Here is a 22012-nt window from a genome sequence, read left to right as displayed (position 1 = left end):
TTACGCACAAAACTGCTTTACGGTATTTATGCTGATAAATACTGAAGAACGAATTGAACTCAAGAAATTCAATGAGGTGTGTGTATATTATGTTTTGTAAGATTTTATTTGAATTGATCTTAATGATATGGGATGGTACTTATTGGTTGATCATCAACAGATTTATACACAGAGACCATATTCCTTATCTTCCGATCAGAGGGCAGTGTAAACGTCTGCAATGAAAGCTTTCGCGATATCAACGAAGAATAAATTAATGTACGCTTCTGTATCTTGAACTAGATTCTATCTGGACCGGTCATTAAAGACACTTTTAAATTGACAATCAGCCATTCAACACCAACTGCATCAGTAGCGATGGGATTGTTCAAAGCACAATAACATTAGTGTTAGGGGAATAGAAGTGGCCAGACTTGAAACTGAGGAAATACTCCTACGGAAGGTTAATGACGATGTGTTCGCGAACATTTTAAAATAAAAAACTTAACTCTATCGTAAGAATTCATCGGTTGGGCAAGAAGGTCCCAGGAACATGTCGACCAGTGATACTCCGAGTAGGGTACTTCAGGGAAAAATCTAAAATGTTTAAAAACTGCCCAAAATTAAAGGGAACCCCGTTCAGCGTGCAAGAATATTTTTCTAAAAGAGTTGCTACTGCTCGGAAAAACTTGTGGAAGTCGACAACTGAGGAGAGGAAAACCGGAGCCAAGGTCACATGGGCTTGTGACAAGATAAAAGTTAACAATGTGCTCTACGCCTAGGATGAGGTTAACAGCCGCCGATACGCACACCAGGCTCCGGCGGCCGCGCTTCGTTCGGCTTCGGGTGCCGACTGACTCGACCAAAATCAATCTGCATGCTTTAAGGTCCTTAACCTGAATGCAAGGAGCGTACTTAACAAACAAGATAGCCTAGAAAGCATTGTAATAGAGCACGATCCAGATGCAATGGTAATATTAGAAACATGGCTGACCCCGGATCTGACTGATGTCGAAGTAACACCCCTCGGATATTTTATAATAAGAAAGGATCGGCGCACTAGAGGGGGTGGGGTAGCTATACTTCTGAAAAGCGGCATTTCTTTTACAGTACTTTATGATCCAAGCTATCTCGAAACAGTCTGGTATAAAACTACCTTGAATGACCGTAATTTGCTCACCGGTGGTGTGTACCGGCCTCCCAACTCCTCTGTAGAAGTACTATAAAGCTTGGAAACCTTTATGAACTTGCACGTGCATCCACATGACAACATATGCCTTACGGCGTATGTATTTGGCTGGAATTGATTGGGCGTCGACTTCTTAAGGCGGAACCGAAGTACGGAGTTCTGAGCAGTTATTAAATATTGCATTTAATTATAACCTGACTCAAATTCTGTCTGGCTTCACAAGAGTGGGTGCGGAATCTTCAACGCTTTTAGATCTTGTTTTCGTTTCAAATCGCCTACGTTATTTTATTATGAGCTGTGACATCGAGGATGGTAGTTCAGACCATAAAATGGTATTGACATCTTTAAATTTGTCTGCGCAAACTCTTCCATGCATCAAAAATACCGTTCTTTGAATTTTACATCAGCAGATGATGAATATATTTTAGGTTACCTCGAAGTCTCGTTAGATAAGTTCCTATGTCTTGTCCACTTTGGCGCAAGCGTGGACGAGCTATGGAATTTTTTTTCAAACATGGTCGAGCACTGCGTGGAAAGCTTTGTCCCGAAAACGTTTAAAAACAACTGAACGAAAAAATCCCTGGGTAACCAGAGAGATGATTCACGCAAAAAGAAAGCTAAAATGGAAGCAAAAGGCGTCTTCAAAGGATTGCCGGCCAATTGACAAAAGCTGCATTTCTAGTATGAGTCGCAAATTAAAAAAGGCTAATCAAAGAATCTAAAAATACATTCTATAATGTCACCTTACATTTTTTTCTGAAAAACGCCCCCGGAAAATTTTGGCGATATATTAACCCCCCAGCTGCTTCTCGTTAGCATGAATCTGGAGATAGCGCTCTAAAGAAGGCAAACGATTTCAACTCTTTCTTCTCGTCAGTGTTCACACACGATAACGGCTTCCTGCCCGATTTGACAGATGAATCTGAAAGGTCTGCTTTGCAAGATATAAAAATTGACGAACAAGGTGTATTTAACCTCTTACTCCACATGAACACTAAAGAAAGTATGGGGCCTGACGAAATTCCTAATGAATTTTCGCAAAAGTGCGCAGAGTGGGTTTCTAAATTTCTGTCATTTTTCAGGCATCTATTAACCAATGTTCCTTTCCCAGCGCATGGAAGCGTGCTAAAGTTATCCCAATTCATAAAAGCGGTAGCAAATTAGACGTTAAAAATTATAGGCTGATCTCCCTCACTAGCACGTGTTCGAAACTACTTGAACATATCATATCTAAGCAACTGTTGTTCTACCTTGACAACTACCATATCCTAAACAAATGCCAACACGGGTTCTGTCATGGACTCTCTACAGTGACTCAACTAATGGAGACTGTTCACGATCTCACACATATAATAAATAACCGAGGACAAACAGGCCAAACAGGCTATTCTTAGATCTGGCCAATGCTTTCGATAAGTGTCACACCCAAAGTTGCTTTTAAAAATTAAAACTATATTGAAAAACTCTCGCTTATCTGAATAGTTTTCGTCCTATCTAAGCCATAGGGACCAATTTGTCGCATGTGAGGGATACTGGTCTTCTTTTTTGCCTGTAGAGTCTGGAGTACCCCAGCGAAATGTATTGGGCCCCCCGTTATTTTTATTATTTATGAATGACATGCCGCACTACATTAAAGTTCCCATCAGGCTCTTCGCAGATCATTGCGTATATAACCGCATTGAATCACCTGCCGATCAGACGGATTTAAATTCAAATTTGCAAAAGGTAAAAAATTGGTGTGACAGCTGGCAAATGGTTTTGAACTCGGACAAAACGGTTTACATGTCAATCACTAGAAAACAAATTATTATTGATTACGCTTATTCCATTGAAGGTGTCGTGTTAAAAAGAGTGTCATTATTTAAATACCTGGGTTTTAAGCTTACCTCAGATTTGCAGTGGAAGGAACACGTTGATTACGTATTGACAAGTGTACTTGTCTTTATCGGGCGACAAGTATTGTCGCCTAACAAATGTTATCGCAGAGCGCGGGACGCGCCTGCATGTGTCCAAAGTTTCTGGAAAGTTATCGATGCTTCTATCCGCTGTCTGTTGTCGCCGAACGTTGTGTTATCTGATTTCATCGCTTGACACGAATGGTGTAGAACATTTTAGAAGGCATGCGGGTCCCAACGTTTAATCTGGAACATTCGATGATTGCTGTATAATCTCCTGAGACCCGGGATGCATTTGGGTGCACAGATTTTCCCCAAACTTTCAGAATAAATCAGTATGGTTATGAAGTTGAAAAGTGTTAAATGTTTTTTCAATAGCCGTGATAATTCAAGCTGAGCGCGATGTCCAATATATTGGACACTGGGATGCTACCCGGTCTTTCTTCACCCAGTGCGCACGTAATGACGCACCGCAGATATTACGAAAAACTCGTGTGCTAAAATATTTTATTAACTCAAAAGGCAAAGTAGTCAATAAAGTACATAAAAAGAGCATTCCTCTGCTCAAAAAAAAAAATTCTGCTTTTGTGTTCATTTCTCGTGGGCAATTTCAAAACACCTGTTTGTCCTTGGTGATGCAGAAGAAGAGCAGACATTTGGTGCAAAAGAACTTTGTTTTCATGTGGCAGCCCTGTAGTCTGCAACGGGCAGCGTTTGCAGTGTCTGCCAATATTGAGTAGTGGGTAGTGCTCTTTTCTTGGGGTTCTCGAGGAGACAGCTGAGCCTGCTTTGATGGCGGAGGCCACTCGGCTTCGTTCTCACTCTCCGTTTCATCCTGTTTCTTCCCTTGAGCCACGAGAGTCTCAGCAACAGATTGGCGGAACTGCATATATTTGAGTATTTCTTTCCGCTGTTTCTTTAGGGAGCGTAAGTCCCGCGTGTTCTCAGCCAGGAGTTGTTGAGGGCAATGTCGAAGAGGTGAAAGATGGCTCTGATTGTCTACTTGTTGACGCCTGCTTTTACCCTGTAGCAACTTATCATTCGGTCTGCCTTGTAAACACCGCCCATGTTGACGTTGTACATGCGAACAATATCTGGTAGAGGGATATTGATATGTTTTTCCCTTACGAGACCACCTGCGACAGTAGGTGTCTTGCTGGTCCAAGCCATGGATTGAATAAAGAAACATTATCGGCTTAATTCATCAGACACGCGAAGCCGGTCCCCCGAAGAAAAAAAGAGACGCGATTTCATCCACAAGCCGCTAAACGCCAACAGTACTCGCCTGCTGTTCATAACAAGGCCATCACAAAAGCGCGGTCAAAATAACCGGGATGAGTCCTAGCGTCCAACGTAATGGACACACGAAATCAAAGGAATATTAAAATAATGTAAGCGCGCGAACAGTTAAAATTTTTTTTTTGCTGCGCGTACGCTGTTGTATTAACTTTAATACAAAATCAAAGATATGCCCTAAAATCAGGTAGAAATACTAGAAACAGTGCTTACTTCTCTGGCAGTTGCCGCAAAACGCCGCGCCGCTGAATTCCGCCATTGTGGAACTGTTTCGGCGGGAATGTAAACGATGTATTTTCATCAATGCTGCATAGATGGCACAAGCAGATGTCCAATAAGCTGTACGGTGTGGTTTTATGAGGATAAAAGCCTTGTCACAGGAGTACTGTCTCATATCTGAATGTCCAATATATTGGACAAATCCCCATAGCGGGGTCTCAGGAGGATAAAAGCCGACGCGCTTGACCCGCTGATCAGATTTTCGACGAGCGCCGAGCGTGTTCGCCGCTATCGTTGCTCTATAAGTTTAGCCTGTTTTGTGGGCACAGGTTCGCCCAATAAAAGTTAGTTTTGTCGTTCACAGTACTGCTACTGTGTTATTCAACGTCACGACCACGTGACATCTGGTGGAGGTGCTTGTGCGTTCATGTACCGAACGCCCCCGCCAAGACGCGATCCAAGCCCGAAGCCCGAGGACAAAACCAACGTCGCCCAAGACCAGCGAGCTAGCCGCCGGCTGCAAGGACTGCCCCCAGAGCACGGACTCCTACCTGAGACGTGCAGGAAGATCGCCACCAAGTCCACCCCAATGGTAGCCCCAGCATCCCCCGTCGTGCTGCAGCAGCCCAGGGAGCCTCCGACGTTCCGCGGTTCAACGTTCGAGGACGCAGAAAGCTGGCTTGAGACATACGAGAGGGTCGCTGCTTTTAACAACTGGAACAGCGAAGACAAACTCCGACATGTCTTCTTCGCATTGGAAGACGCTGCCAGGACGTGGTTCGAGAACCGAGAAGCCACCTTGACTACCTGGGAGCTGTTCCGAAGCGGCTTCCTGAAGACATTCACAAGCGTCGTACGCCGAGAACGAGCCCAAGCACTACTGGAAACCCGAGTACAGTTGCCCAACGAGACCGCCGCGATTTTTACGGAAGAAATGAGCCGCCTATTCCGCCACGCCGACCCGGAAATGTCCGAGGAAAAGAAAGTCCGGCTACTCATGCGTGGTGTTAAGGAGGAACTTTTCGCCGGTATGGTACGAAACCCACCGAAGACTGTCGACGAGTTTCTTCGCGAGGCCACTAGCATCGAGAAGACACTCGAGATGCGAAACCGGCAATTCGACCGCCGCACCAAGGCTACAAACTATGCCGGAGTTCAATCACTGGCCTCCGAAGACCTGCGCGAGGCTATCAGGGCAGTCGTACGAGAGGAGCTTCAGAAGATCTTCCCGTCGTCGCAGCCTCAAGTGGCCTCGATCGCTGACATCGTCAAAGATGAGGTTCAGCGGTCGCTTGGAGTCCCGGAGGTGCAACCTCAATTACCGCAACCCCAACCCGAAGCGATGACCTACGCCGCCGTCGTACGCCGTCAAGGCCCTCCTCAGCGACCGCGACAGGGCCCTGTAACGCCGCAATTTCGTCGTCCGCCGCCGCCGCCGCCAGCACGACCACCCGTCGCCCAGCGCACCTACGCGAGGAAGACGGACATTTGGCGTGCTCCTGACCACCGCCTGCTCTGCTACCACTGCGGAGAAGCGGGTCACTTCTACCGACGATGTCCGTACCGGGAGATGGGACTGCGAGGTTTCGCCGTCAACGCGCCGCGTCCACGGCTTGGAGAGCGCCCACGTGACATCGCCGATTACCTCGCCGCTACTCAGTGGAGCCCTCGACGGCCATCCCGTTCGCCGTCACCAGGACGCTACCTGTCGCCGCAGCGCCGACCATACACTGGCCCAGCCCGGGGCCGGTCAGCGAGCCCTAATCCGGAAAACTAAAAGCAGCAACCGATGGAGGTGCGGTTGCTGTTCGTCGAACTGACGAAGATCCTCCGCCGCCGACGAAGACGACGACGAAACGATCTCGACGACATAACAACGACACGCCACCGTCCCGACGAAGTCAGGAAGGCAAGACTACACCGACGAACGACGACTTGACGACGCGACGTTCCAACTTCAGTTCAACACGACGCAGCCGTGATCCGACGCCACGGCCTAACTGCAACGCCAGACAAAGAACCACCGACCTCGATGTGCTTCTCGACGGCCACGCAGTCACTGCCTTAGTCGACACAGGGGCTGATTACTCCGTCATGAGTGGACACATCGCCGCCCAGTTGAAGAAAGTTAAGACTACGTGGGAAGGCCCTCAAATTCGAACCGCTGGAGGACACCTCATCACGCCGTCTGGAGTCTGCACGGCAAGAATTACCGTTCATGACCGGACTTACCCTGCCACCTTCGTTATCCTCCAACAGTGTTCACGAGACGTCATTCTCGGTATGGACTTCCTGAACCAACACGGCGCAGTCATCGACCTGAAGTCGAAGTCAATAACGCTGTCGGAAGATAAAGCGATACCACCGGAGAGCCCTCGTAGTCACCACGCCTTGAGTGTGCTCGAAGACCAAGTGAGCATCCCGCCCCGCTCCAGCATTGTTATTTCGGTCGGCACCGAAATACCCGCTGACGTAGAAGGTGTCATCTAAGGCGACCAACGTCTCCTGCTAGACCGTGAAATTTGCGTCGCAAGAGGGATCGCTCGACTGCATGGAGGGAAAACTGAAGTGTTGCTGACAAACTTCAGCCAGGAGTTCAAGCACATCAACAAGGGCACGACGATCGCGTACATCGAGGAAATTGTGGAAACCGGTAATGCGTTTGTCCTCTCGGATTCCGCCGCATCTACCCCGACGACCATGGTTCCCGACCCAGACTACGACATTAATCCAAGTCTCCCAGTGATTAAGCAACAGCAGCTGAGAAGTCTGCTCCGACGATACAAAGGCTGCTTTTCGACGACATCGAGGATTCGACAAACACCAGTCGCCAAGCATTGCATAATCACCGAGGAGTACGCTCGACCACTCCGCCAAAGCCCTTACCGAGTTTCGCCGCGAGAACGCGAAGCTATAAGAGAACAAGTCGACGAAATGCTGCGCGACGACATCATCCAGCCGTCGAAAAGCCCGTGGGCATCCCCTGTTGTCCTGGTGAAGAAAAAGGACGGAACCCTACGTTTCTGCGTCGATTATCGTCGTCTGAACAAGATCACGAAGAAGGACGTATACCCCCTTCCACGGATAGACGACGCATTGGATCGCCTCTGCAACGCTAAGTACTTCTCGTCGATGGATCTCAAGTCTGGCTACTGGCAAATAGAAGTCGACGAGAGAGATCGCGAAAAGACCGCCTTCATCACGCCAGACGGCCTCTACGAGTTCAAGGTCATGCCATTCGGACTCTGCTCGGCACCTGCAACTTTCCAGCGCGTCATGGACACGGTGTTAGCAGGATTGAAGTGGCAGACCTGCCTTGTTTACTTGGATGACGTCGTCGTCTTCGCCGAAAATTTCGACGATCACCTTAGGCGGCTTAGGACAGTACTAGAGGCCATCAAGTCATCAGGGCTCACTCTGAAGCCAGAAAAATGCCGCTTCGCTTACGACGAGCTTCTGTTCCTAGGCCACGTCATCAGTAAATCCGGAGTACGCCCCGACCCCCAGAAAACAGCTGCCATCGCAAAGTTCCCGCAGCCCACTGACAAGAAGGCAGTGCGTAGATTCCTTGGCACGTGTGCCTACTACAGGCGCTTTGTCAAGGACTTTTCACGTATCGCCGAGCCGTTGACACGTCTAACTAAATGTGATGTTGAGTTCAAGTGGGAAACGCCGCAGTCCGACGCATTTGAAGAACTCAAACGACGCATGCAGTCGCCGCCTGTACTTGCGCACTTCGACGAATACGCCGATACAGAAATCCATACTGACGCCAGTAGCCTAGGCCTTGGTGCCGTTCTAGTCCAGAGGAAAAACGGAGTCGAACAGGTGATAGCTTACGCTAGCCGGTCGCTGTCAAAAGCGGAAGGCAACTATTCTACGACCGAAAAGGAATGCCTCGCCATCGTTTGGGCTACAGCTAAATTTCGCCCTTATCTTTATGGCAGGCCATTCAAAGTCGTCAGTGACCATCACGCGTTGTGTTGGCTAGCGAGTATAAAGGATCCTTCAGGACGACTGGCGCGGTGGAGCCTCAGACTACAAGAATACGACATCACTGTAACCTACAAGTCCGGACGAAAACACTCCGATGCCGATTGCCTATCACGCTCCCCCATTGACCCGCCGCCGCAAGATGACGAAGATGACGACGCCTTCCTTGGCATGATAAGCGCGGAAGACTTCGCTGAACAGCAACGGGTAGACCCGGAGCTAAAAGGCCTGGTGAAATATTTGGAAGGGCACACCGACGTTGTCCCCAGGGCATTTAAGCGCGGATTATCTTCCTTCACGCTTCAAAACAATCTCCTCGTGAAGAAGAACTTTTCACCAGTCCGCGCCAACTACCTTCTTGTTGTCCCGTCAGGACGTCGTCCAGAAGTATTGCACGCCCTACATGACGATCCGACCGCTGGACACCTCGGTTTTTCCCGGACACTATCGAGGATACAAGAAAAGTATTATTGGCCGCGCCTGACCGCCGACGTCGCCCGTTATGTCAGAACATGCCGAGACTGTCAGCGACGCAAGACACCGCCCACAAGGCCAGCCGGATTACTACAGCCAATCGAGCCTCCTTGCCGACCATTCCAGCAGATCGGGATGGACTTGCTGGAACCCTTTCCGACGTCAACAACCGGAAATAAGTGGATCGTCTTGGCGACAGACTACCTTACCCGCTTCGCTGAAACTAAAGCACTGCCGAAAGGTAGCGCAGCCGAAGTGGCAAAATTCTTTGTCGAAAACATCCTGCTTCGACATGGCGCCCCAGAAGTCCTCATCACCGACAGAGGAACGGCCTTTACAGCGGAGCTCACCCAAGCCATTCTGAAATACAGTCAGACAAGGCACAGGAGGACCACGGCCTACCACCCGCAGACGAATGGTCTTACGGAGCGGCTGAATAAGACCCTCGCCGACATGCTAGCGATGTACGTCGATGTCGAACACAAGACCTGGGATGCCGTCCTGCCGTAGGTAACATTCGCTTACAACACGGCGGTGCAAGAAACAACACAGATCACGCCGTTTAAGCTGGTTTACGGCAGGAACCCGACGACGACGCTCGACGCCATGCTGCCCCACGTCACTGACGAAGAGAATGTTGACGTCGCTAGCTATCTCCAGCGCGCCGAAGAAGCCCGACAGCTTGCCCGCCTACGGATCAAGAACCAACAGAGGACCGACAGCCGACACTACAACCTGCGACGACACTTTGTTGAGTACCAGCCCGGCGACCGTGTTTGGGTTTGGACACCGATACGCCGACGAGGACTCAGTGAGAAACTACTCCGACGCTATTTCGGACCCTACAAGGTCATCCGACGTATTGGCGCTCTGGACTATGAGGTCGTGCCAGACGGCATTTCGCATTCACAGCGACGTCGCGCACGACCTGAAGTGGTCCACGTGGTGCGTCTTAAACCATTTTACGGACGCTAACGAACTTTCCTTATTTTTTTTTTCTTTGCTATGAGTGCTTACTTATTACTTTCGTTTGTTTGCAGCATCGGGTCGATGCTTTTTAAGAGGGGCGTATTGACACGTGTACTTGTCTTTATCGGGCGAGAAGTATTGTCGCCTAACAAATGTTATCGCAGAGCGCGGGACGCGCCTGCATGTGTCCGAAGTTTCTGGAAAGTTATCGATGCTTCTATCCGCTGTCTGTTGTCGCCGAACGTTGTGTTATCTGATTTCATCGCTTGACACGAATGGTGTAGAACATTTTAGAAGGCATGCGGGTCCCAACGTTTAATCTGGAACATTCGGTGATTGCTGTATAAAAGCCGACGCGCTTGACCCGCTGATCAGATTTTCGACGATCGCCGAGCGTGTTCGCCGCTATCGTTGCGCTATAAGTGTAGCCCGTTTTGTGGGCACAGGTTCGCCCAATAAAAGTTAGTTTTGTCGTTCACAGTACTGCTACTGTGTTATTCAACGTCACGACCACGTGACAGTATCTACCAAGGCCCAGAAATCCTTGTGGTCGCTTAGAAGAAATCTGTATAATGCTACCCCTTAACTAAATTCCTGGCATATAAAACTTTGATTCCACCAGTTATGGAGTTTGCAAAAATTGTGTGGTACCCATCGACTTCATCTAATCAGTCTAAGCTGGACGAAATTCAACGGCTTGCTGCAGGGTTTATTTTTAACAAATGTCTTTGTTCCTACTCTCCTACCCAGTTATGTGAACTTGCTGAACTTGCTTCTCTAGAGTCTAGAACTGAGTATGACCTTTTGAAGTTTCTTCTTATTATTATTCTTGGCCATGTTAAAATTGATAAAGATGGCTATTTTCTCTTCGCTCCTAGTAACTATTTTCGTCATCGCCTTAGTATGTATATCGCTCCTCCAATTACTCGCAATGATTGTTTTAAATACCGCTTCTTTCCGAGAGCAATAAAACAATGGAATCTATTATCAGACTCAACTGTAAGGACGTCATCATAACGTGATTTTCTTGAAAATATCGAAAGCACATGTGCACGCATACCATAACTTGGCCTAATGGTTATACTGTGCACCTGTGTATTGTATTACATGCTGTATTTGCCATGGTGCTACTATCAGTGCATTAGCCAAAATGTACTTTATTTTCTTTATTGTGTAAATATATTTTTGCTTGTATTGTGACCTACCAATCCTGTAATAGCGCAAAGTTCGGCTGACAGTATCAATAAATCAATGAAATGAATGAATGATCCCTGAGTAAGAAGTTGGCCGTTGGTATATGCGCTGACGTACTCTGGGGGTGCTCTTATGAAAATGAGTAACAAACACATTGTTCAAAACACTGCAGCAATCGCTTTGCACTACTGATCCATTAGATAAGAATAATTGAATGTCTGTCCTTTTAGTACCGTTAATAATGCTCCAATATTCACGGCGGTTACAACGCAAACGAAAGTTTTATTAAAGAATTCCTTCTTGGCTTTTGTAAGCGCAGTACAGAATCCTTGGTGAAATTTTTGATAAAGACCTCTGATCTGCTCTGGCTTTGAATTTTGTGCGTCGAAATATCCGCTTTCTTGTTGTTGCGCATGTGCTCTAACTTGTTATTAAACTATGAAGAGCGAGGACTAGATGAAACTTTCAAGTACAAAACGATCAATTAGAGATTAGAGCTCGTTTTTACAATGTAACCAATTGTCCTCAGCCGATCACTGCTCAAAACCGGCAAAAAAAAACGATCAACAAAGACCTGCAATTCCCTATTCCTTCTAATAATGTCTGCGTTGCTGTAATCTTGATTGACTGTGGTTTCTTTCATGCTGGCAACACGTGCCCGCAAGTAAAGTGAATTAATGGGTGACCGCTAATTCCTGGTGAATAACTTAAGCCGGAATTTAGGTCTGGTGTAGTAATAAGTATTAAGGTCTAGAATGTTAGTTGAAGTGGGAGTTATGCAAGTGGGAAAGTGAAGGAGCAGAGGTAAGTTGAAGTCACGACGAAAAGGTAAAACTTTGCTTCCAGCTAAGTTGTGTTTTAAGAAGACCGGGTGTCCTTCCCACCAATTGCCTGAAAAATATATCAGCATGAAGAGGGGCGATCTTGGGTATCTGACGAACAGCTGATTGACAACATTGTGCAAGTCGTTAGAGAAGGACAATGAAGCAGTTGGTCGTCGATCACAGATACAGAACATTAATTCACGAAATTCAATGAGCACGTGAACACGCGCAAGTTCAAGCGACGATACAGTTGGAATGACATGAGAAACAAGAACATCAGCAACCACATTGGTAAAATTGTGGCACCTTTCACTGTACAAAATTTCTTCAGCTTTAAATTTTTCAGAAAGTCTCCATCAGCCCAAAAATATCAGCAGAGCACCAATCAATAGCGGAATAAAATTCAACGCGTTTATTCACGATACTTCCTACATTGGAAAGATAAATAGAGTCGTCTTTAAAGCGGGACCTAGGCCGACATAACTTTGATGCACTAGAAATGCCAACACGTGCAAATACAGTGGTCGTGCTCTCTTGCATATCTGCCGATTGGGGCAAAACATTGTGACTTATGCTGTCACTTAGTGCGCAGTAAACGCGCGTTTTGTTGATTCATAATCAGTTTATTCCTGCGAAGTCAGTACGGCTGCCCGGCTGCCTTTGAAAGTATTGTTAGTCTCTTCCATTAGTTTCGCATAGCTCTGCAAGAATCTTCACCAGCTGATACACCAGTGCCCTTGAGCTTACATTTCTACGCCCAGTTTGCATCCCTGACTTTAGACGACAAAAAGTTGATGATAAATGGCCGAGTCTATGTATCGGTGTAGGATTCTAAGCTGTGCGCTCGAGAAACTTTTGAGTCAGAAATTTGTAGTTTTAAGTGACAAGACAAAACATCTTGAATGAAGCCTTCTGACTTCTGATTAACGTTCCAAAAATATTGTTTCGGGTTCAGGTTGTGTTCAGCCCGTAATTGCGGTTCCAGTACAGTTTTCGGTTGACGTTTGGGTGTGATCCGACAACCTGTGTACTTTGACAACGACAATTTATATTAGGCTTTGGGATTTCATCTTGTGAAATATGCGTACAATATCGTCACGCAAGCAACTACAGTATTTCTTCTTTCATTCTTTTTATACGGCCGTGTTCCATCTTCTAGTCTTGACACTATTCTTCCATTATTTAATTTTTGTGTATCTAAGAATTTAGTAACACGCCCAGACTTCAAATAAAACTTCACATTCGGAGGTAGTTTATGTCTCACAAATAACTAAAGTCGATAAATTCAAAATACATTTCAAACGCCTAAGTTAGTCTAATTACTTTTGTTAACGACGATACAACTTCCGCACGGCATCGCCACAAACAACAGCCAGAAGGCATGCAGTTTAATTCGCAGCCAACAATCGCAGCTAGCCGAGTCATCTAGACTCGAAGCTTTAATTACTTCGGAGCACTGGCTGGAACCGTTAACCAATCCCCAATTACGCCGCAAGCGAGGGATTGCTCGCCCGAAATGTTGTCGAATTGCACATACTGCGCCGATTCAGCACGCTTCGGCTGTTTGGTTCCGGAGAGCGCTGCTAGCCGCGTTGCATAATCCACTTCTTTCTCTGCGGAGTCATACAACGACGGATACGCCACGTGATCCCCGTTATGAAGAAGCAGCGTTTTTTTGCGCGATGCAACGTACGGCAGAGAACCAGGTGGAGTGCTAGCCAACTTCATTACCATTCCGCCTCCTCCTCGTGCTCCTAATTTATATATCCGTTCTTTTTCATTCACCGAGCGCCTCTGGCATTAAAAGTATTGCCCGAGAAAAAAAATACAGGAGGACCTGTAGCCAGTGTTCCGGTATTTAAGTGCGTCAGCGGGACTGAAATTCGCTGCAAATGGCCTTATTCGCGTAATTATTTCGCTGCTGGGTTCCTTGAGGCTCGCTGAGAGTGGAAAAACTGCCTCGCATCGCACTTTTGAATAAATTGCCTGAAGTCGGTGGCGAGGGTAGAGAAACGAAATGGCGGTGCCGCTCACTGAGGTAAAATCATTTCCGCCAGAGAACAGGCTCGAAACGATTCAATCGCAGTCTCTCGAGCAATATAGAAGTGTGTACCATTCCTGCTGCATGTTTGATCTGTTCCCCCCCCCCCTAATCTTTCAATAATTAAAGCTGCCTAGTCACGTGCGAAGCGCACATTTGCGCGCTACCGTGCATGAGAAGCGACATGACGACAATATAACATTCTATGGTTCGCGATTTTCAATTCATAATAAGAAGACACTTGCTTGTTCTTCTTTATTGTGCAGCCGCCCAAAAAAATTTTACGGCCAAGAGTACTTAAAAATCATCTGAATATATCCACACCTTCAGCACATATTCTTGCGTTTGCATTGCCAGCTTCTGCTAGCATATGGTACAACATAAGGATGTACGGTTTTACTGGCTACTTTTACAGGCAGCTCGGGAATTCAAAGTTTCACGAGATCCCGTGGTCCGTAAACTTTTGCGGTTGACTGCAATATTATAATCTCTGCCAAGCGCAAGTAAAAAGAAATGCTAAGTGACAACTTCGTCGGTGCATCAACCCGACGTGTTAATTGTTATTACTGGAGCTGGAATTTCCCGGACATATCCCGGTTTCAAAAAAAAAAAAAAATGTCCCGCTGTTAGCGCCAGCTAAGTGCTGGCGCTAACTGCTTGCACCTGCGTTTCAGCGAAGTTCATGTTCGAAGACGCCCGGCATTTACGCCGTTGTTACAGGCAATTACAGATTGTGCCTGTTGTCCAGGGTTTTACTATTGTTTTGAGTGATATAAAAGACGTGATTGTACTCCCTTGCACTCCATTGCAGGTAATATTTCAGCTATCTCAGGGACAACTAATGGCTTCCTCAACCTATGTGTCCAGGGCATCCAAAATATTTGTGTCCTCTAATCTCTCTAACTTTTTCAAGATTTCGCGAACTCTTAGAGCACCGAATTTAGGTCATGCGCATTAAGTGCCATGCGGCGTCCGCCGCAGATGTTCATAACAGGCATGCTTCGTCTTTCAGAAGAACTTCCAAGGGGTAAGGTCGACCTTACGGCAACTGCATATTTTCACGGGAAATTAGTTCTGTGGAATACCGTAAGGTGTAGGGCGGTTCGTACGTGCATAGTTGTATTTTCATGCCTGGCACTGACTTACGACATCTCAGAAGTTTGCCGTAAATCCCGCCAGGCTTATTGCGTTATCGCACGCAGTGATTTGATCCCTGCATGTTACTATACTGTAGTCTGCATGGAGTTGTGCTATACAGTGGTCTAAAGCCGTTATGAGTTATTCATGGGGTTGTCCATCAGGTCCGCAATGTTGCATACGCTGAGCCCACGCAAAAAATAAAAGAATCGCTTGTTTAGGTCACTTTCACACATCCCAACTCCCTCCATGGGAGCCTCATATTCGCTTCATATGCACAGGCACAACTCTGTGGCTTGGTAAAGTGCTCGTAAGTACCAATTTACACCGGAGAGGTGCTTTTCTTCCCCAGCCAGCATCAGGAGTACTTTAAAGAGAAGACGCAGGTTGAGCGAGCAGTCGCTTGGGATGTTCTCAACAATTTATTCCGTCATCTTGATCATCATCATCCTCATCAACATCCTATTTTTATGTCCATTGCAGCATGAAGCGATCTACAATTATTCTTGCCTGGAGCTATCTGATTCCAAGTTGTGCTTAAAGATTTCCTAATTTCATCACACCACCTAATTTTATGCCGTCCTCGACTGCCCTCGCCTGCCAACTCTTGGCAGCCAGCCTACAACCTCCGGTTATCTGCCCTGTGCATTACATAGGCTGCCCAGCTCCACTTTGTATGCATTTGCGTTCCTTGAGTACTTCAGGCACTTTTCGGGCGCTGCGCTTGTATCCTTGTCGTCTCTGTCTAGCAGTTTTCCCGCCTAGCTGGGTCAGTCGATTGGGTAGCGCATCGAGGCGCTGTGCTTAGGAAACGGCGTTCGAAACCAACCGTTGGACCAACTGGGGTCACTGAGTATGTAGCAATGTGGACCGCTCTTCGGCGAAGTAAGGAAGGAAAAAGTGGAGAAGGAAAGGTAGGGAAGTTAGCCAGTTTAGCTCAACCGGTTTGCTACCCTACATATAAGTTCACGCCGACATGAGTCACTGACTATAGACGCGAGAGTGGGTATGAATTGATGGTTGAATAAACTCTTTAAAGCCGAATTGAAGCCCTTGGTATGTGTCACTCGGTCTGTGCTGGTCTTCAATGAACCTCTTTGATGCCTATTTGGTGCCTGGGTATGTGCCAGCAGGTGTTTGCCGCTCTTCAATGAAGATCTCTGACGACACCTTGGGTAACTAGGTGAGTGTCAATGGGAATGTGCCGTTCTACTACAATGCAAGAAAAAAAACTTTAAATTTATTCGATGCAAGGTGGAACCGAACCCCCGTCACAAGGGTTGCTGAAGGACGGCAACTCGGCACATTAAGAAACAGACGGGGTATCTGCCGGTTTTCAATGAATACCTTTCAGACAAATGCTTCAGTGAGCTGCGTCATGAATGCATCGAGAATGTACCGCTCTTCAATAAACTTCTCTCTTACTTGGGTCACTGAGTGCGAGCCAGTGAGTGTGCGGCAATCCATCGAACAATTCTAAGCGTTTACAGGCACAGCAGTGCCACGCTTCTCGTCTCAGAAGGCACCCGCGGGATTCTTGGCCGTGTCGAAAACCCACATGTCGAAAAAGAAGCGCGAGAGAGGAACCCGGTTGCAGCGCGACGGGTTTCTCAGCGTTCACAGGCATAGGCATGCAATCAATTTCGGAGGCCATGCGCAGGCTTTGTGGGAGCTCCACTAGCTGTTTCCGAGTGTTCTAAGGGAAGAACGAAAGAGGAGCCCCGCTGGATTGGACGCCTGATGCATAACTCGTTTGCACGGTGGCAATACGTTGTCACTATATTGATTAAATGCATAACGCATTGCCGTCGAGAGCCATCTTTAGAATATTGCCGCTGATTTTTTCTTAACATCAAAATTTCTGCTCCGTGTGCAAGTACCAGTCATATGCGATGGTTGTACCCCTTTCTCTCTAAGGATAGAGGTAAGCTCTCGGTCAGAGTTTGGCAACGCCGTCCGCATGAGCCCCAACCCATTTTCATTCTTCTGTAAATTTCCTTCTCGGGATCAGGTCCTCCTTGGTAATTGACCTAGATATACGTACTTTTGCGCTGATTGTAGATGCTCACTGCAGATCATGAATTCTTCTCGCGTCAGCCTATTGAACAATACGTTTGAGTTGTACAAGCATGGTAGTCTTCAACCCTATTCTTACGCTTTCTAGGCTAAGGACCTCAATTATTTGTGGCAATTCATGGCCAGCGTTGCTGAACAGGGCAATGCCATCGCCAAAGCGTAGGTTGCTGGAATATTGGTTGTTGATCTTCACTATCGATACTTACCAATTTATTCCAACTGCAGAAATGCGGCAGCATGTTTTCATGGCCAGAGTAATACAAATATTTTGATCCCAATAAAAGCAAGCAACGTATTTTGGTATCACATGCACTGTCCCAAAGGGTGTACCAATTTCTTGGTTGTTTTATGTCCAAAACATTTTTTTTCAGATTTTAGTGATGTTATTGTCCAGGATTTTCCAACTTTTTTCATTACACGCCAATATGGCTCGGTGGGTATCACGTTCTCTTCAGTTGGGCGCCGAGGATTGGCTCCCAGTCGCGACAATGGCGTTCAGGTGGAGACGGAATAAGAGCATGTTTGTGTGTTCCACTTTCGGTGCACGTTGAAGACTCCACATGGTCGAGCCCTCGCCTACGACATCTGTTATAGGCCCTACGTCTTGGGCGTTAAAAGAATCAGTCAAGTGTCTGCCTGTCTGTTCGTCTGTGAAATAAATCACTCAGTTAACCAATCAATCATTCAAGAAGTAAACGGTCGGCCCTTAAAGGAAAATATATATTCTAGGCATTCCCGCACGAGAGGAGGCATCTTAAAGCGAAGCTTTTTTCGGCCCTTTCTTCAAATTTTCCACTACTGCTGCTGCTATCACTGTCTTGTACGCGGCGTAAGGAGCTGGTTCAGATTTTGTACGTACGTGTACGTGGCACTGTGACAGAGAGGAAAGGCGATACAAGAAACTAGTTCCAGCCTTTCCTACGCGTTGCTGCGATGCCGTTTCTCCCTGGTGTTAACCAAAATACACTCTTGACTGCTGTAATTATTCGTGGCACCACCATATAGCATTGCAGAAACTGCAGCGCTTACCTTTTTACTAACGTGCAACAGTCCAGGGGGCAGAGAATCGGTAGAACTGACGCAGTCACGAAATGAGTGATATGCCCCTCCTCACTCGCATGCATGAAGGGAGGGTGGGAGCGGGAAAAGACGACGTGAGGAGGCAAGAAAAGGCTGCTATTACACACGACAGCGGTTCAGTACAAAATGAATAAATGGAAAACATATAGCGTACCCAGTATGCTGCTAAACTCAAGCGGACTGAGCGTTTTACGGAATTAGCGGAGGGACTAAAGTGAACGCCCTGCACGGTTGCAGAAACCTGGTGGAACAGAGCTCAACGAGACAAACAAAGAGCTAATACTGAAGTAACCAAGAAACTTCACTTCGCTACTGGTGTAATGATTATGCAGAAACACGATTACGCTGCTGCCAAAACTTTACCGGCAGAGAAGTAGACTACACTGAGTTGCTGCAATAGTAGTTCTGTGTTTGTCTCGTTGAGGTCTGTGCCACCAAATTTCTGCAACCATGCAGGCAGTTCATGTTAGCAACTCTGGGAGCCGGTAAAACACCCAGTTTGCTTCCATCTGCCGAAATGCACGACCCCCTAAAGCTCTGGAAATGTAAGGTGCGGTACGGCACGTTTCAGATATTTCTGAAGAATAAACTCCATGGTCTGTTCGCCAAGCAGACAACTGACACAGGGCGTGGAGACTCAAAGCCGCATTAAAGCATCGTAGCATCTAGTAGACACAACTGAATTGGCCACACGTCGGATCAACACTTCAGTGTCCACCATAGTAGCTTTGCGCTTATGGCATTGCTCAATGTCGCGGTTGACATCCCGATCACCACAACGGCCTTTTGACAGGGGCGAAATACAACAGCATAAGTGTGCTTTGATTTCGGCGCATGTTCAGGAAACCCAGGGTGTCAAAATTATTCTGGATTCCGCCAGTACGGTGTGCCTCATAATACTACTGTGGTTTTCTCAGGTGCAGCCCCAAAATTTAAGATGAACTTTAACACTCCTACCGTGATGCGATGTGCCGAGTCAGGAAATAACCATGCTAGCCTTCTAGGAGGCTGTGAACAATGGCGCACAACAACGCATCTAGCAAACAGGTGTCGTGGCGTGTTCTGTTTATTATGGAGACAAAAAGCAGTGGTACAGGAAAGGTAACGTATAATGTCAACTCATTACACTTATAGGGCAATAAACACTGTAAAAAATAAGCATTGGTCATGAATACCACCGCTAATTATCGCCACTACAATCAAAGAATACCGAGGAATAGCGAGGAGAAAAGAATGATTCCAATAATAACACAGAACAGCAATTTCAGCGCATGCAACTAGACGCTTACATTGACATCCACATTTTTTTTCGTGTACAGTAATTACACACAGCACGGTACCTTTTCCGATTTGAATGAGATAATAATATCAAAACCAGAGCAGAAAGCATCTACAATGGTTCATTATTCGTTCGCTGGGGCGGAGGAGATGTGGCGTTAGAAGTTGGCTTTTTTCCATTTTGACTCCAGTCCTCATTTCCTTCGCACCTTCGAAACGCACCGAATCTAAACATCTGGGTCTTAGAAAAGCAGGTCTTACGCAAGAACAAGAAGAAGGAATTTGAAGGGCAGACCACCATTTACCGAGCATAAAATCGAGATATATAAAGATTTATAGCGGTACAAAAGCGGCAGAAAAGAATGATGCCAATAATAACACAGAACAGCAATTTCAGCGCATGCAACTAGACGCAAAAGAAAGTTTAGCGGGGAGAAAGACTCGCTCCACGAGAACGGCACCGAAGACGCGGGCAATTACAGAGCGCGACCGAAAGTAAGTGAACGCGGGACTGGCACGCGGGACTAGAGAACGAAGCAGCTGGTATGAAGTGCTCATGCTAATTACCTGTCGGGCTTTAATGACACAGCGGGTAGTAGTAAGGCCCCAGCGGAACATTAGTGAAATTCCCGAGAGCGAGGCGTAGAAAAAAAAGGAAGCAATTACAAATCGCTCATTTCAGACAGCTGTCATGAATGCCTGAAAACGAAAGTACTTCGCCCCTGAAGACATTAAAGCAACCTTAAAACAGTGCAAAAAAGAAAAGTACTTGCCCTAACCTGCGAGAGTCGTCAAGAACTGGTGATGATGTCCTTGTCGGCACATGCGGACTTCGAAAGAAAATGAAATAAAAACCAAGACAAGAATGGGTCCAAGAAATTTGCATCTTCATTAAAAACACGTGACTCCCACAACGGGTTCATTGCTAATAATTGCTGTGCCAGTTAAATCTTAGCCCACATTACATCTGGCTGGACACAAGAAGATACCTCGAATATACATCCGCATGCGGGTGAAAATCGGTGAAAAGGTTTCTTCGATATTTATACAAACGATTTTACTTGACTTCCTCCCATGTATGTAGCTCGACGCTCCTTGTTTGAAGAACGCTCTGTCATTTTTTTTCCGCTCCTTTCTCCCCACTGGGCTGCTTGTGTTTTCGACGAATTTACTTCTTTCCTTGTTCAATTGGTTTATACGGACACCCACCCAGTGGCGCCCACACATTCTCGGACATTGGTCCAGAAAGTTGACAGTTACCGTGGCACATGACCAATTGTTCATAGCCACCCGCCGTGGTTGCTTAGTGGCGATGGTGTTGGGCTGCTAAGCTCGAGGTCGCGGTATCGAATCCCGGTCACGGCGGCCGCATTTCGATGGGGGCGAAATGCGAAAACACCCGTGTACTTTGATTTAGGTGCACGTTCAAGAACCCCAGGTGGTCGAAATTTCCGGAGTCCCTCATTACGGCGTGCCTCATAATTAGAAAGTGGTTTTGGCACATAAAACCCCATAATTAAAAAGAATAATTGCCCATAGCTGGTGTATAAAATTGTATACTCGGGCGCAATACTCGAGCATACTATTAGGGCAAACACAAAAAAGTCGGGCAAGTAAACCTTTTTCAATGAATGAATTAATGAATGAATATTGGATTACGCAGGGTGCGGAAAAGTAATTACCATGTACAAAGTAGGCCTACACTACGCTCTACTGATGAACAATTGCAGGAATAAGTGCATGTCATAATGATTGAAGAAACAAGACGAACGCGCCGAAACAGGACACAGGGTGGTGCTCAATTGGCAATTGATTTATTCCGTGACTTATATACGCTCCTTAGTATAGGTTTCGTAAGCGAATGTAAGTACCGTATATATAATTTGTAAGCCTATATACCCAGTGCAAACAAGAATACCCACACTACTCATTCTACACATTGCAGCAAGCCTAGAAATGTGACTTCTTTGACGCTAAAGACGGCGACTTTACACACATTCGTCCTAATCTTGCTATGACTTCAGCTATGTCAGCTGATTATGAGGACGTCCTATAACCGTACATCTGCTGAAGTCAGGAGTGTCACCACCAATCTTGCTGTGAGAAGCAAGAGAACTGCCTGCTATGGGGTTTTTATATTTAACATTATTGCTATGCTCACGCAGCCAGTTCTTAAAATAATGCCCTGTTCGTCCAACCAAATATTTCCCATAACGCAAAGCGATTCTTTAGACAACGCATCATGTACTAATTGCGAATTTGACTCGATGTCTTCTATATAGGGACACTCAAGGCGCACTTATGCCGCGTCAGCGTCTCCATCACCGTCACCGTGACGTTCCACACAAAGTCCAAAGGAGACAAGTAC

This window comes from Dermacentor albipictus, chromosome 5 (genome assembly GCF_038994185.2).
Source record: "Dermacentor albipictus isolate Rhodes 1998 colony chromosome 5, USDA_Dalb.pri_finalv2, whole genome shotgun sequence".
Taxonomy (NCBI): Eukaryota; Metazoa; Arthropoda; class Arachnida; order Ixodida; family Ixodidae; genus Dermacentor; species Dermacentor albipictus.
This window is presented reverse-complemented; position numbering follows the sequence as displayed.